Raw genomic sequence first — 14,485 nt, 5'->3', positions numbered from 1 at the left:
AGCGACAGGGCAGGTTGAGACCACCTAGGAGAGAGGTGGGCCTGGCCCTGGTCGGCGTCCGTGGTTATTTCAAAATAACACGCTTAACGAGATCTTGGTATTTGATCTGAGTCTGGCCACTGGCCTATATGCACTAACCATCTACGCGGGGACAGTTATGGGCACTCGACGTCATGGTATCAGCCGAAGCCTTCGTGACATCAGCGACTGAGCGGCGCGCGCCGGGTTGGACCGCGTAACGAAACTTCCTTTGTAATGGAGGTTGCTAGGTCTGCTCTCCGGCCGCGTACGCAATGTGCAGGTGTGCAATGGGCGATGGGCCCAGACCCCTGCGCCATAGGATTTAGACCGGCGTGCTGACCTCTCTGTTGTGCCTAGGTAGGGCTGCGACGTGTTGATCTTCCGAGGCCGGGCATGACCTACGAAAGTGTGTCCGGCCAAATGGGATCGAGCGTGTTGGGTTATGTGGTGCACCCCTACAGGGAAGTTAATCTATTCGAATAGCCGTGATCTTCGGTAACATGACGACTTGGAGTTGTACCTTGACCTTATGACAACTAGAACCGGATACTTAATGAAACACACCCTTCCAAGTGCCAGATACAACCGGTGATCGCTCTCTAACAGGGCGACGAGGAGAGGATCGCCGGGTAGGATTATGCTATGCGATGCTACTTGGAGGACTTCAGTCTGCTCTCTTCTACATGCTGCAAGATGGGGGATGCCAGAAGCGTAGTCTTCGACAGGACTAGCTATCCCCCTCTTATTCTGGCATTCTACAGTTCAGTTCACATAATATACCCTTTTTCCATTTGATACCAATGCATACATATGTAGTGTAGCTCCTTGCTTGCGAGTACTTTGGATGAGTATTCACGATTGCTTTTCTCCCCCTTTTCCCCTTTCCTATATCCGATTACTGCAACCAGACGTTGGAGTCCAGGAGCCCGACGCCACCGTCGACGATGACTACTACTCGGGAGGTGCCTACTACTACGTGCAGCCAGCTGATGGCGACCAGGAGTAGTTTAGGAGGATCCCAGGTAGGAGGCCTGCGCCTCTTTCGATCTATATCCCAGTTTGTGTTAGCCTTCTTAAGGCAAACTTGTTTAACTTATGTCTGTACTCAGATATTGTTGCTTCCGCTGACCCGTCTATGATCGAGCTCTGGTATTCGAGCCTTCGAGGCCCCTGGCTTGTAATATGATGCTTGTATGACTTATTTTATTTGTAGAGTTGTGTTGTGATATCTTCCCGTGAGTCCCTGATCTTGATCGTACACGTTTGCGTGTATGATTAGTGTACGGTCAAATCGGGGGCGTCACAATAGCGCACAAACTAGGGTTTAAGATTTTGTCACTCTCACAACCAATCATCTAATAACTACTCCACAATGCATTCCCTTAGGCCCAAATATGGTGAAGTGTCATGTAGTCGACGTTCACATGACACCACTAAGGGAATCACAACATACATACCATCAAAATATCGAACACATATCAAGTTCACATGATTACTTGCTACAAGATCTCTCCCATGACCTCAAGAACAAAAGTATCTACTCACAAATGATAATCATGCTCAAGATCAGAGGGGTATTAAATAGCGTATTGGATCTAAACATATAATCTTCCACCAAATAAACCATATAGTAATCAACTACAAGATGTAATCAACACTACTAGTCACCCACAAGCACCAATCTATAGTTCTGGTGCAAAGATTTAACACAAGAGATGAACTAGAGTTTGAGAGGAGATGGTGTTGTTGAAGATGTTGATGAAGATTGCCCTCCCCAAGATGGGATAGTTGTTGGTGATGATGATCACTGGTGCGCGTCGATGCTATACAAACGATTTTAAACCCCTTTCCACGATGACATTTGGAACCATCGCCAAGTGAGTGTGGGCGATAGGGGGTCCTTCCCACACGACCCAGAAACCATCAGGGATAGGGAGCCAAGATGCATGTACAGTACTCCTGCTCGTTTGTGCTCGCATTGCCATCGCAGTTGGTATTCTGTGGTGCTACGTTTATGATGCGCCGCCCATCACAAATGGTTCACTATTATAGAACGTGTATGATAAGCATACAATCACACACATTCACTTTTCCCAAACCATATACGATAATTAATTAAGAAGATTATCTAATCGTCGTACGAGTGTCGGACAGGATTACGAAATGTCGGACCGTTGTAACATCGTCATACATGACAACTATCGCACACACTATTCTGTGGTGCAATGTTTACGATGCATACTTCATTAGAAATAGTTCATGGTTGCGAATCGTTTACGATAAGGCAACTATCACAAATGTTTAGTTTGCCCGCACCATTTGTGATATTGTCTGACGTCGCACACGCTTTGAAAAAGGCAACTGTGTGCATGCTTGCACACGTTTCCTCTCTGTGAACCATGTTGGATTATGGTGTATATCGCAAACGTTTGTGTTTTACCAACCATGTGTGCCATAACGACCTGGAGGGTGTAATTTCCCCGTAATTTAATTGCTGCTATTTCAAATTGTACCGGATTTGAATTTGAATGTATGCTATAGCTTTATTCATATCCATCAGGTTCAAACAACCAATGCATTATTCGATTCATAGGTACATATGTTCAAGAATTACATAAGAACCAAATAAAGAATGATGAAGCACAGTTATATACTTGTACTATTAAAGACAGTAAAGAAAGAGGCGAAATACATTCGGGTTGCTGAACAAGGTGAAGCGGAATGCCCATATTGTGCCCTCCTCCATGCAGAAGGCACGCACGACTCTAGTCCAACCCCTTGTGATGGCCGACCGCCCATCCTTCATGGTCTTCATGAAAACATCTAGATAATCATCGGGTTCTGGTAGAAATACTTTAACCTTTGCATGCCCACCAATCATGTAGTTTGAGAGGTAATCTTGAGTAAACTGATTTGGCAACCACTGCAAAGGAAAAATATTTAGACATTTTCATCTAACACAACTCATTATGGGCAGTAAAAAGAAGGATGCAGAATTCTTACTTACCATCCTGCAATTCACTGTTGTCTTGGATAAAGTGTAAACAAATAGTTTAATTGCCATATTTTAACCCATTTTACTAACAATCTTTATCAGCTTCCTCACTTGATGCCGGTTCATTGATATCTCATTGCCCCATACATAGAAAGGGTCGAAGCGCGGATCTTTACCAATGAAATATATACCTAAAAGAACCGAGTTAATATTAGAAGCTAAACAACAATTGCACAATGATGTAGTACAACACTCTTTTATAATATCTTATAACATCCAATACTCACATATTAGATGAATTAACATCTTATATTATGGGCCGGAAGGAGTTTATTGCATTCTTACAAATTACCAGCTGATTAACTACAGCTGTATCCATGGGTTAGAGTTAGTTTGAGCTAGTTCGGGCTCAAATAGCCCTAAAGTATATCCAAACATGAGGGCTAGTTTGAGCTAGTTGCATCTAACCCACCCAAAAAAACTATCCAGCCCAAGAGGTGCTAATTGGAGCTAGTTCTCATAGTGCATTTATTGTCAATCTAACCCTGTCATCCAAATAGCTTTTTGGATGGAGTTAGTTTAGGGTTAGTCATGAGCAAGAAACTAACTCTAACCTCTAACTAAGTTGAGTATCCAAACAGGGTTGTGTTGTTGTTGTTGTTGTTGTTGCTGCTCTTCTACATATATCTAGACATCATCAGAATATTAAGGTAACACTCTTGTTGCTATGTAGCCTAGGATTGCATATTTAGACATTAAGTACAGTGCATGTTGCTATGAGCCTCTGATATATTACATATGGCCCTAGTTAACCTAACGATAAATGGGTTACAGATATATTCAATTAAAAGTCTGATTCATTGATTAGTCCCTTATCAGTCCCCGGACTATATGGTACCAGCTACCGATATCCTAAATAGTGAGTATATATAAGCCATGGGATGAAACTAACCTCGATGGAAAACAGCAGTCGTTCCCAAAATTGTCCTGTGTAGGTACATCGAGAGGCATGTTAAGCACAACAGACTAAACATCAACCAAAATTATCCAAGACAGACAAAATAATCTCCAAAAGATAGCTTCAGTGTGCAGGTTTAAGCACGCTAGTAAAGCAAAACAAGTGGAAAGGTGGGTTAACTACAACAGGCCTAACATTTAACAACAAGCAAACATAGTCATTCAAACTGGTATTGTGCCGGTCTAAGTACATGTTGGAAATATGCCCTAGAGGCAATAATAAAATGATTATTATATTTCCTTGTTCATGATAATTGTCTATTATTCATGCTATAATTGTATTATCCGGAAATCGTAATACATGTGTGAATACATAGACCACAATGTGTCCCTAGTGAGCCTCTAGTTGACTAGCTCGTTGATCAACAGATAGTCATGGTTTCCTGGCTATGGACATGGGGATGTCATTGATAACAGGATCACATCATTAGGAGAATGATGTGATGGACAAGACCCAAACCTAAGCATAGCACAAAGATCGTGTAGTTCGTTTGCTGTAGCTTTTCTGGATGTCAAGTATCATTTCCTTAGACCATGAGATTGTGCAACTCCCGGATACCGTAGGAGTGCCTTGGGTGTGCCAAACGTCACAACGTAACTGGGTGACTATAAAGGTACATTACAGGTATCTCCGAAAGTGTCTGTTGGGTTGGCACGAATCGAGACTGGGATTTGTCACTCCGTATGACGGAGAGGTATCTCTGGGCCCACTCGGTAATGCATCATCATAATGAGCTCAATGTGATCAAGTGGTTGATCACGGGATCATGCATTACGGTACGAGTAAAGTGACTTGCCGGTAACGAGACTGAACAAGGTATTGGGATACCGACGATCGAGTCTCGGGCAAGTAACGTACCGATTGACAAAGGGAATTGAGTACGGGATTGATTAGGTCCTCGACATCGTGGTTCATCCGATGAGATCATCGAGGAGCATGTGGGAGCCAACATGGGTATCCAGATCCCGCTGTTGGTTATTGACCAGAGAGTCGTCTCGGTCATGTCTGCTTGTCTCCCGAACCCGTAGGGTCTACACACTTAAGGTTCGGTGACGCTAGGGTTGTATAGATATGAGTATGCAGTAATCCGAAAGTTGTTCGGAGTCCCGGATGAGATCCTGGACGTCACGAGGAGTTCCGGAATTGTCCGGAGGTGAAGAATTATATATAGGAAGTGTAGTTTCGGCCATCAAGAAAGTTTCGGGGTCACCGGTATTGTACCGGGACCACCGGATGGGTCCCGGGGGTCCACCGGGTGGGGCCACCCATCCCGGAGGGCCCCATGGGCTGAAGTGGGGAGGGGAACCAGCCCATAGTGGGCTGGTGCGCCCCCCCTTGGGCCCCCCATGCGCCTAGGGTTGGGAACCCTAGGGGAGGGGGCGCCTCCACTTGCCTTGGGGGGTACTCCACCCCCTTGGCCGCCGCCCCCCTAGGAGATCCCATCTCCTAGGGCCGGCGCACCCCCCTAGGGGGCCTATATAAAGGAGGGGGAGGGAGGGCAGCCGCACCTCAAGCCTTGGCGCCTCCCTCTCCCCTGCTACACCTCTCCCTCTCGCAGAAGCTCGGCGAAGCCCTGCTGCATCCACCACCACGCCGTCGTGCTGCTGGATCTTCATCAACCTCTCCTTCCCCCTTGCTGGATCAAGAAGGAGGAGACGTCATCCGCTCCGTACGTGTGTTGAACGCGGAGGTGCCGTCCGTTCGGCACTTGGTCATCGGTGATTTGGATCACGGCGAGTACGACTCCATCATCCCCGTTCTCTTGAACGCTTCCGCTCGCGATCTACAAGGGTATGTAGATGCACTCTCCTCTCGTTGCTAGTTGACTCCATAGATTGATCTTGGTGAAACGTAGGAATTTTTTTTGTTTTCTGCTACGTTCCCCAACAGTGGCATCATGAGCTAGGTCTATGCGTAGTTACTATGCACGAGTAGAACACAAAGTAGTTGTGGGCGTCGATATTGTCAATTTGCTTGCCGTTACTAGTCTTATCTTGATTCGGCGGCATCGTGGGATGAAGCGGCCCGGACCAACCTTACACGTACGCTTACGTGAGACCGGTTCCACCGACTGACATGCACTAGTTGCATAAGGTGGCTGGCGGGTGTCTGTCTCTCCCACTTTAGTCGGATCGGATTCGATGAACAGGGTCCTTATGAAGGGTAAATAGAAATTGGCAATTCACGTTGTGGTTTTGGCGTAGGTAAGAAACGTTCTTGCTAGAAACCTATAGCAGCCACGTAAAAACTTGCAACAACAATTAGAGGACGTCTAACTTGTTTTTGCAGCAAGTGTTTTGTGATGTGATATGGCCAAAGGTTGTGATGAATGATGAATGATATATGTGATGTATGAGATTGATCATGTTCTTGTAATAGGAATCACGACTTGCATGTCGATGAGTATGACAACCGGCAGGAGCCATAGGAGTTGTCTTTATTTATTTATGACCTGCGTGTCAACATAAACGTCATGTAATTACTTTACTTTATTGCTAAAGCGTTAGCCATAGTAGTAGAAGTAATAGATGACGAGACAACTTCAAGAAGACACGATGATGGAGATCATGATGATGGAGATCATGGTGTCATGCCGGTGACAAGATGATCATGGAGCCCCAAGATGGAGATCAAAGGAGCTATATGATATTGGCCATATCATGTCACTATTATTTGATTGCATGTGATGTTTATCATGTTTTTGCATCTTGTTTACTTAGAACGACGGTAGTAAATAAGATGATCCCTCATAATAATTTCAAGAAAGTGTTCCCCCTAACTGTGCGCCGTTGCGACAGTTCGTTGTTTCGAAGCACCACGTGATGATCGGGTGTGATAGATTCCAACGTTCACATACAACGGGTGTAAGACAGATTTACACACGCAATACACTTAGGTTGACTTGACGAGCCTAGCATGTACAGACATGGCCTCGGAACACAGAAGACCGAAAGGTCGAGCATGAGTCGTATAGAAGATACGATCAACATGAAGATGTTCACCGATGTTGACTAGTCCGTCTCACGTGATGATCGGACACGGCCTAGTCAACTCGGATCATGTTATACTTAGATGACTGGAGGGATGTCTATCTAAGTGGGAGTTCATTGAATAATTTGATTAGATGAACTTAATTATCATGAACTTAGTCTAAAATCTTTACAATATGTCTTGTAGATCAAATGGCCAACGTTGTCCTCAACTTCAACGCGTTCCTAGAGAAAACCAAGCTGAAAGACGATGGCAGCAACTATACGGACTGGGTCCGGAACCTGAGGATCATCCTCATAGCTGCCAAGAAAGATTATGTCCTAGAAGCACCGCTAGGTGACGCACCCGTCCCACAGAACCAAGACGTTATGAACGCTTGGCAGACACGTGCTGATGATTACTCCCTCGTTCAGTGCGGCATGCTTTACAGCTTAGAACCGGGGCTCCAAAAGCGTTTTGAGCGACACGGAGCATATGAGATGTTCGAAGAGCTGAAAATGGTTTTCCAAGCTCATGCCCGGGTCGAGAGATATGAAGTCTCCGACAAGTTCTTCAGCTGTAAGATGGAGGAAAATAGTTCTGTCAGTGAGCACATACTCAAAATGTCTGGGTTGCATAACCGCTTGACTCAGCTGGGAGTTAATCTCCCGGATGACGCGGTCATTGACAGAATCCTTCAGTCGCTTCCACCAAGCTACAAGAGCTTTGTGATGAACTTCAATATGCAGGGGATGGAAAAGACCATTCCTGAAGTATTTGCAATGCTGAAATCAGCAGAGGTAGAAGTCAAAAAGGAACATCAAGTGTTGATGGTGAATAAAACCACTAAGTTCAAGAAAGGCAAGGGTAAGAAGAACTTCAAGAAGGACGGCAAGGGAGTTGCCGCGCCCGGTAAGCAAGCTGCCGGGAAGAAGCCAAAGAATGGACCCAAGCCCGAGACTGAGTGCTTTTATTGCAAGGGAAGTGGTCACTGGAAGCGGAACTGCCCCAAATACTTAGCGGACAAGAAGGCCGGCATCACAAAAGGTATATGTGATATACATGTAATTGATGTGTACCTTACCAGTACTCGTAGTAGCTCCTGGGTATTTGATACCGGTGCGGTTGCTCACATTTGTAACTCAAAGCAGGAGCTGCGGAATAAGCGGAGACTGGCGAAGGACGAGGTGACGATGCGCGTCGGGAATGGTTCCAAGGTCGATGTGATCGCCGTCGGCACGCTACCTCTACATTTACCTACGGGATTAGTTTTAAACCTCAATAATTGTTATTTAGTGCCAGCTTTGAGCATGAACATTGTATCAGGATCTCGTTTAATACGAGATGGCTACTCATTTAAATCCGAGAATAATGGTTGTTCTATTTATATGAGAGATATGTTTTATGGTCATGCTCCGATGGTGAATGGTTTATTCTTAATGAATCTCGAGCGTAATGCTACACATATTCATAGTGTGAATACCAAAAGATGTAAGGTTGATAATGATAGTCCCACATACTTGTGGCACTGCCGCCTTGGTCACATAGGTGTCAAACGCATGAAGAAGCTCCATGCAGATGGACTTTTAGAGTCTCTTGATTACGAATCATTTGACACGTGCGAACCATGCCTCATGGGTAAAATGACCAAGACTCCATTCTCAGGAACAATGGAGCGAGCAACCAACTTATTGGAAATCATACATACTGATGTGTGCGGTCCAATGAGTGTTGAGGCTCGCGGTGGCTATCGTTATGTTCTCACCCTCACTGATGACTTGAGTAGATATGGGTATGTCTACTTAATGAAACACAAGTCTGAGACCTTTGAAAAGTTCAAGGAATTTCAGAGTGAGGTTGAGAATCAACGTGACAGGAAAATCAAGTTCTTGCGATCAGATCGTGGGGGAGAATACTTGAGTCACGAATTTGGCACACACTTAAGAAAATGTGGAATAGTTTCACAACTCACGCCGCCTGGAACACCTCAGCGTAATGGTGTGTCCGAACGTCGTAATCGCACTCTATTAGATATGGTGCGATCTATGATGTCTCTTACCGATTTACCGCTATCATTTTGGGGCTATGCTTTAGAGACTGCCGCATTCACTTTAAATAGGGCTCCGTCGAAATCCGTTGAGACGACACCGTATGAATTATGGTTTGGGAAGAAACCTAAGCTGTCGTTTCTAAAAGTTTGGGGATGCGATGCTTATGTCAAGAAACTTCAACCTGAAAAGCTCGAACCCAAGTCGGAAAAATGCGTCTTCATAGGATACCCTAAAGAAACTGTTGGGTATACCTTCTACCTCAGATCCGAAGGCAAGATCTTTGTTGCCAAGAATGGGTCCTTTCTAGAGAAAGAGTTTCTCTCGAAAGAAATAAGTGGGAGGAAGGTAGAACTTGATGAAGTATTACCTCTTGAACCGGTAAGTGGCGCAGCTCAAGAAAATGTTCCTGAGGTGCCTGCACCGACTAGAGAGGAAGTTGATGATGATGATCATGAAACTTCAGATCAAGTTGCTACTGAACTTCGTAGGTCCACAAGGACACGTTCCGCACCAGAGTGGTACGGCAACCCTGTCTTGGAAATCATGTTGTTAGACAACGGTGAACCTTCGAACTATGAAGAAGCGATGGCGGGCCCGGATTCCGACAAATGGCTGGAAGCCATGAAATCCGAGATAGGATCCATGTATGAAAACGAAGTATGGACTTTGACTGACTTGCCCGTTGATCGGCGAGCCATAGAAAATAAATGGATCTTTAAGAAGAAGACAGACGCGGATGGTAATGTGACCATCTATAAAGCTCGGCTTGTCGCTAAGGGTTATCGACAAGTTCAAGGGGTTGACTACGATGAGACTTTCTCACCCGTAGCGAAGCTGAAGTCCGTCCGAATCATGTTAGCAATTGCCGCATTCTATGATTATGAGATATGGCAAATGGACGTCAAAACGGCATTCCTTAATGGTTTCCTTAAGGAAGAATTGTATATGATGCAGCCGGAAGGTTTTGTCGATCCTAAGAATGCTGACAAGGTGTGCAAGCTCCAACGCTCGATTTATGGGCTGGTGCAAGCATCTCGGAGTTGGAACATTCGCTTTGATGAGATGATCAAAGCGTTTGGGTTTATGCAGACTTATGGAGAAGCCTGCATTTACAAGAAAGTGAGTGGGAGCTCTGTAGCATTTCTCATATTGTATGTGGATGACATACTGTTGATGGGAAATGATATAGAATTCTTGGAAAGCATAAAGGCCTATTTGAACAAGTGTTTTTCAATGAAGGACCTTGGAGAAGCTGCTTATATATTAGGCATCAAGATCTATAGAGATAGATCGAGACGCCTCATTGGTCTTTCACAGAGTACGTACCTTGACAAGATATTGAAGAAGTTCAAAATGGATCAGTCAAAGAAGGGGTTCTTGCCTGTATTGCAAGGTACGAGATTGAGCTTGGCTCAATGCCCGACCACGGCAGAAGATAGAGAAAAGATGAGTGTCGTCCCCTATGCCTCGGCCATAGGGTCTATCATGTATGCTATGCTGTGTACCAGACCTGATGTAAACCTTGCCGTGAGTTTGGTAGGAAGGTACCAAAGTAATCCCGGCATGGAACACTGGACAGCGGTCAAAAATATCCTGAAGTACCTGAAAAGGACTAAGGAAATGTTTCTCGTTTATGGAGGTGACGAAGAGCTCGTCGTAAAGGGTTACGTCGATGCTAGCTTCGACACAGATCTGGATGACTCTAAGTCACAAACCGGATACGTGTATATTTTGAATGGTGGGGCAGTAAGCTGGTGCAGTTGCAAGCAAAGCGTTGTGGCGGGATCTACATGTGAAGCGGAGTACATGGCAGCCTCGGAGGCAGCACACGAAGCAGTCTGGGTGAAGGAGTTCATTACCGACCTAGGAGTCATACCCAATGCGTCGGGCCCGATGACTCTCTTCTGTGACAACACTGGAGCTATTGCCCTTGCCAAGGAGCCCAGGTTTCACAGGAAGACCAGGCATATCAAGCGTCGCTTCAACTCCATTCGTGAAAGTGTTCAAAATGGAGACATAGAGATTTGTAAAGTACATACGGACCTGAATGTAGCAGATCCGTTGACTAAACCTCTCCCTAGAGCAAAACATGATCAACACCAGAATTCCATGGGTGTTCGATTCATCACAATGTAACTAGATGATTGACTCTAGTGCAAGTGGGAGACTGTTGGAAATATGCCCTAGAGGCAATAATAAAATGATTATTATATTTCCTTGTTCATGATAATTGTCTATTATTCATGCTATAATTGTATTATCCGGAAATCGTAATACATGTGTGAATACATAGACCACAATGTGTCCCTAGTGAGCCTCTAGTTGACTAGCTCGTTGATCAACAGATAGTCATGGTTTCCTGGCTATGGACATGGGGATGTCATTGATAACGGGATCACATCATTAGGAGAATGATGTGATGGACAAGACCCAAACCTAAGCATAGCACAAAGATCGTGTAGTTCGTTTGCTGTAGCTTTTCTGGATGTCAAGTATCATTTCCTTAGACCATGAGATTGTGCAACTCCCGGATACCGTAGGAGTGCCTTGGGTGTGCCAAACGTCACAACGTAACTGGGTGACTATAAAGGTACATTACAGGTATCTCCGAAAGTGTCTGTTGGGTTGGCACGAATCGAGACTGGGATTTGTCACTCCGTATGACGGAGAGGTATCTCTGGGCCCACTCGGTAATGCATCATCATAATGAGCTCAATGTGATCAAGTGGTTGATCACGGGATCATGCATTACGGTACGAGTAAAGTGACTTGCCGGTAACGAGACTGAACAAGGTATTGGGATACCGACGATCGAGTCTCGGGCAAGTAACGTACCGATTGACAAAGGGAATTGAGTACGGGATTGATTAGGTCCTCGACATCGTGGTTCATCCGATGAGATCATCGAGGAGCATGTGGGAGCCAACATGGGTATCCAGATCCCGCTGTTGGTTATTGACCAGAGAGTCGTCTCGGTCATGTCTGCTTGTCTCCCGAACCCGTAGGGTCTACACACTTAAGGTTCGGTGACGCTAGGGTTGTATAGATATGAGTATGCAGTAATCCGAAAGTTGTTCGGAGTCCCGGATGAGATCCTGGACGTCACGAGGAGTTCCGGAATTGTCCGGAGGTGAAGAATTATATATAGGAAGTGTAGTTTCGGCCATCGGGAAAGTTTCGGGGTCACCGGTATTGTACCGGGACCACCGGATGGGTCCCGGGGGTCCACCGGGTGGGGCCACCCATCCCGGAGGGCCCCATGGGCTGAAGTGGGGAGGGGAACCAGCCCATAGTGGGCTGGTGCGCCCCCCCTTGGGCCCCCCATGCGCCTAGGGTTGGGAACCCTAGGGGAGGGGGCGCCTCCACTTGCCTTGGGGGGTACTCCACCCCCTTGGCCGCCGCCCCCCTAGGAGATCCCATCTCCTAGGGCCGGCGCACCCCCTAGGGGGCCTATATAAAGGGGGGGAGGGAGAGCAGCCGCACCTCAAGTCTTGGCGCCTCCCTCTCCCCTGCTACACCTCTCCCTCTCGCAGAAGCTCGGCGAAGCCCTGCTGCGATCACTGCTGCATCCACCACCACGCCGTCGTGCTGCTGGATCTTCATCAACCTCTCCTTCCCCCTTGCTGGATCAAGAAGGAGGAGACGTCATCCGCTCCGTACGTGTGTTAAACGCGGAGGTGCCGTCTGTTCGGCACTTGGTCATCGGTGATTTGGATCACGGCGAGTACGACTCCATCATCCCCATTCTCTTGAACGCTTCCGCGCGCGATCTACAAGGGTATGTATATGCACTCTCCTCTCGTTGCTAGTTGACTCCATAGATTGATCTTGGTGAAAAGTAGGAATTTTTTTTGTTTTCTGCTACGATCTCCAACAGTACACTGGTTATTGTTAAATAAAAATGAAAATGTGTGTTAACTACTAGATGCAGCAACCAAATGTAGTCATTCATAGTGGTATTGTTGAAACTGGTACTGATGAAATTGAACTGCACAGTTGATACTTGCACATATAGACCATCACGTTGTGAATAACTGGAATAAACAAGGCATACTACGAACAACCAAAGATAGCATTTGAAATTGGACATATGCTAACTACAAACAACCGAACAATCAAAAAACTTTAAAAGAGGCATATACTAGCTATAACAGGCTTAACAGCAAGCAAATATATGCATTCCTATCGGTATGTTTAAAACTGGATTGATGAAATATACTACACAGTAAATAATTGCACATATAGAGCATCACATTGTGAACAACTGAAATAAACAAGACATACTACAAACAACCAAATTATAGTAATTAAAACTGGACATATTCTCACTACACTACAAAAGGGAACCGACAAAACAAATCATGGGTTTCCCCCTGTGAAGAGGCATGGCAAAACAAATCATGGGTTTCCTCACTTGTCACAGATGGGCTCATTCCCATGGGAAGAGCACGGACCCTGGATGCGCTCCATGTTGTCGCATATGGGCTCCTTCCCCTTGGAAGAGCACGGCTGTAGGGTGCCCTCCTTGATGTCGCAGACGGGCTGTTTCCCCTTGGAAGAGCCGGAGAGGGTGCCCTCCTCGTGGTCGCCGTCGATGAGGTCTGACTTGGAAGCTGTGGATACCAAGCCAGCGCCGCAGAACGTGTCCTTCAGAAATGACAAAAGGGGCTCAATGGCGATGTAGGATGGAAAATTATTGACAGCGAGCTAGAGGAGATCAGCGACGGGGCCATGCATGAGATCTACGGCGGTTCATCCTGATGGGTTGGGGGTGGGCCACTTAACCTGTGACATAGCCCGCCTCAAACCGTCGCTGTCGATGACCTTGATGTCGTAGCCGGCGTCCGAGACATACCCGCATACTCTAGCCCGCTGCTTGAGTGCCTGCGGCCAGTAATGGTCGTCAGCTTCCTCGGCGACGTCAGGCGAACAAACCGCGATACACCTATTTTGGGCTAGTTGCTCCTCGAGCTCCACGGGAAGCGTAGCCGGGCTTAGGCAGCGGCGCTCTAGAGTGGGGGATGGGGCCGGGGACGGGGATCTGTGGGAAAGGGGGCGTTTGGCAGGCGTCATCTAAGAAACTCAGGGCGACCTGGGTATGGAGATCGGTGGGTAAGCTGCACGGGCAAACCGGCAGATGTTGATAATGGACGCCTTGTGGCGGCGGTAGCGGCGGGGACCTTGCTAGGGTTTCGAGCGAGGATGGGTGTGTGCGCGCGCCCGAGGAGGTTTTGGTATGTGTGTGTGTGTGTAGGGGGCGGGGGGTGTGTTTGAGGAAGTGACGCCGGTACTGAAATTTTTACTACTATAACATCCCAAGATTCTAAATTTTGGAATGTTATATTAATTAGGTAATATTGATTGCTTGTGTGATTTGTGGTGTAAAATTGAGTGGAAATTTGAAACTTTTGAAAGTTGAATCAGAGGGAG

The sequence above is a fragment of the Triticum aestivum genome, chromosome 6A (assembly GCF_018294505.1).
Source record: "Triticum aestivum cultivar Chinese Spring chromosome 6A, IWGSC CS RefSeq v2.1, whole genome shotgun sequence".
NCBI lineage: Eukaryota > Viridiplantae > Streptophyta > Magnoliopsida > Poales > Poaceae > Triticum > Triticum aestivum.
The sequence above is the reverse complement of the archived record's forward strand: the minus strand, read 5'-3'. Positions refer to the sequence as shown.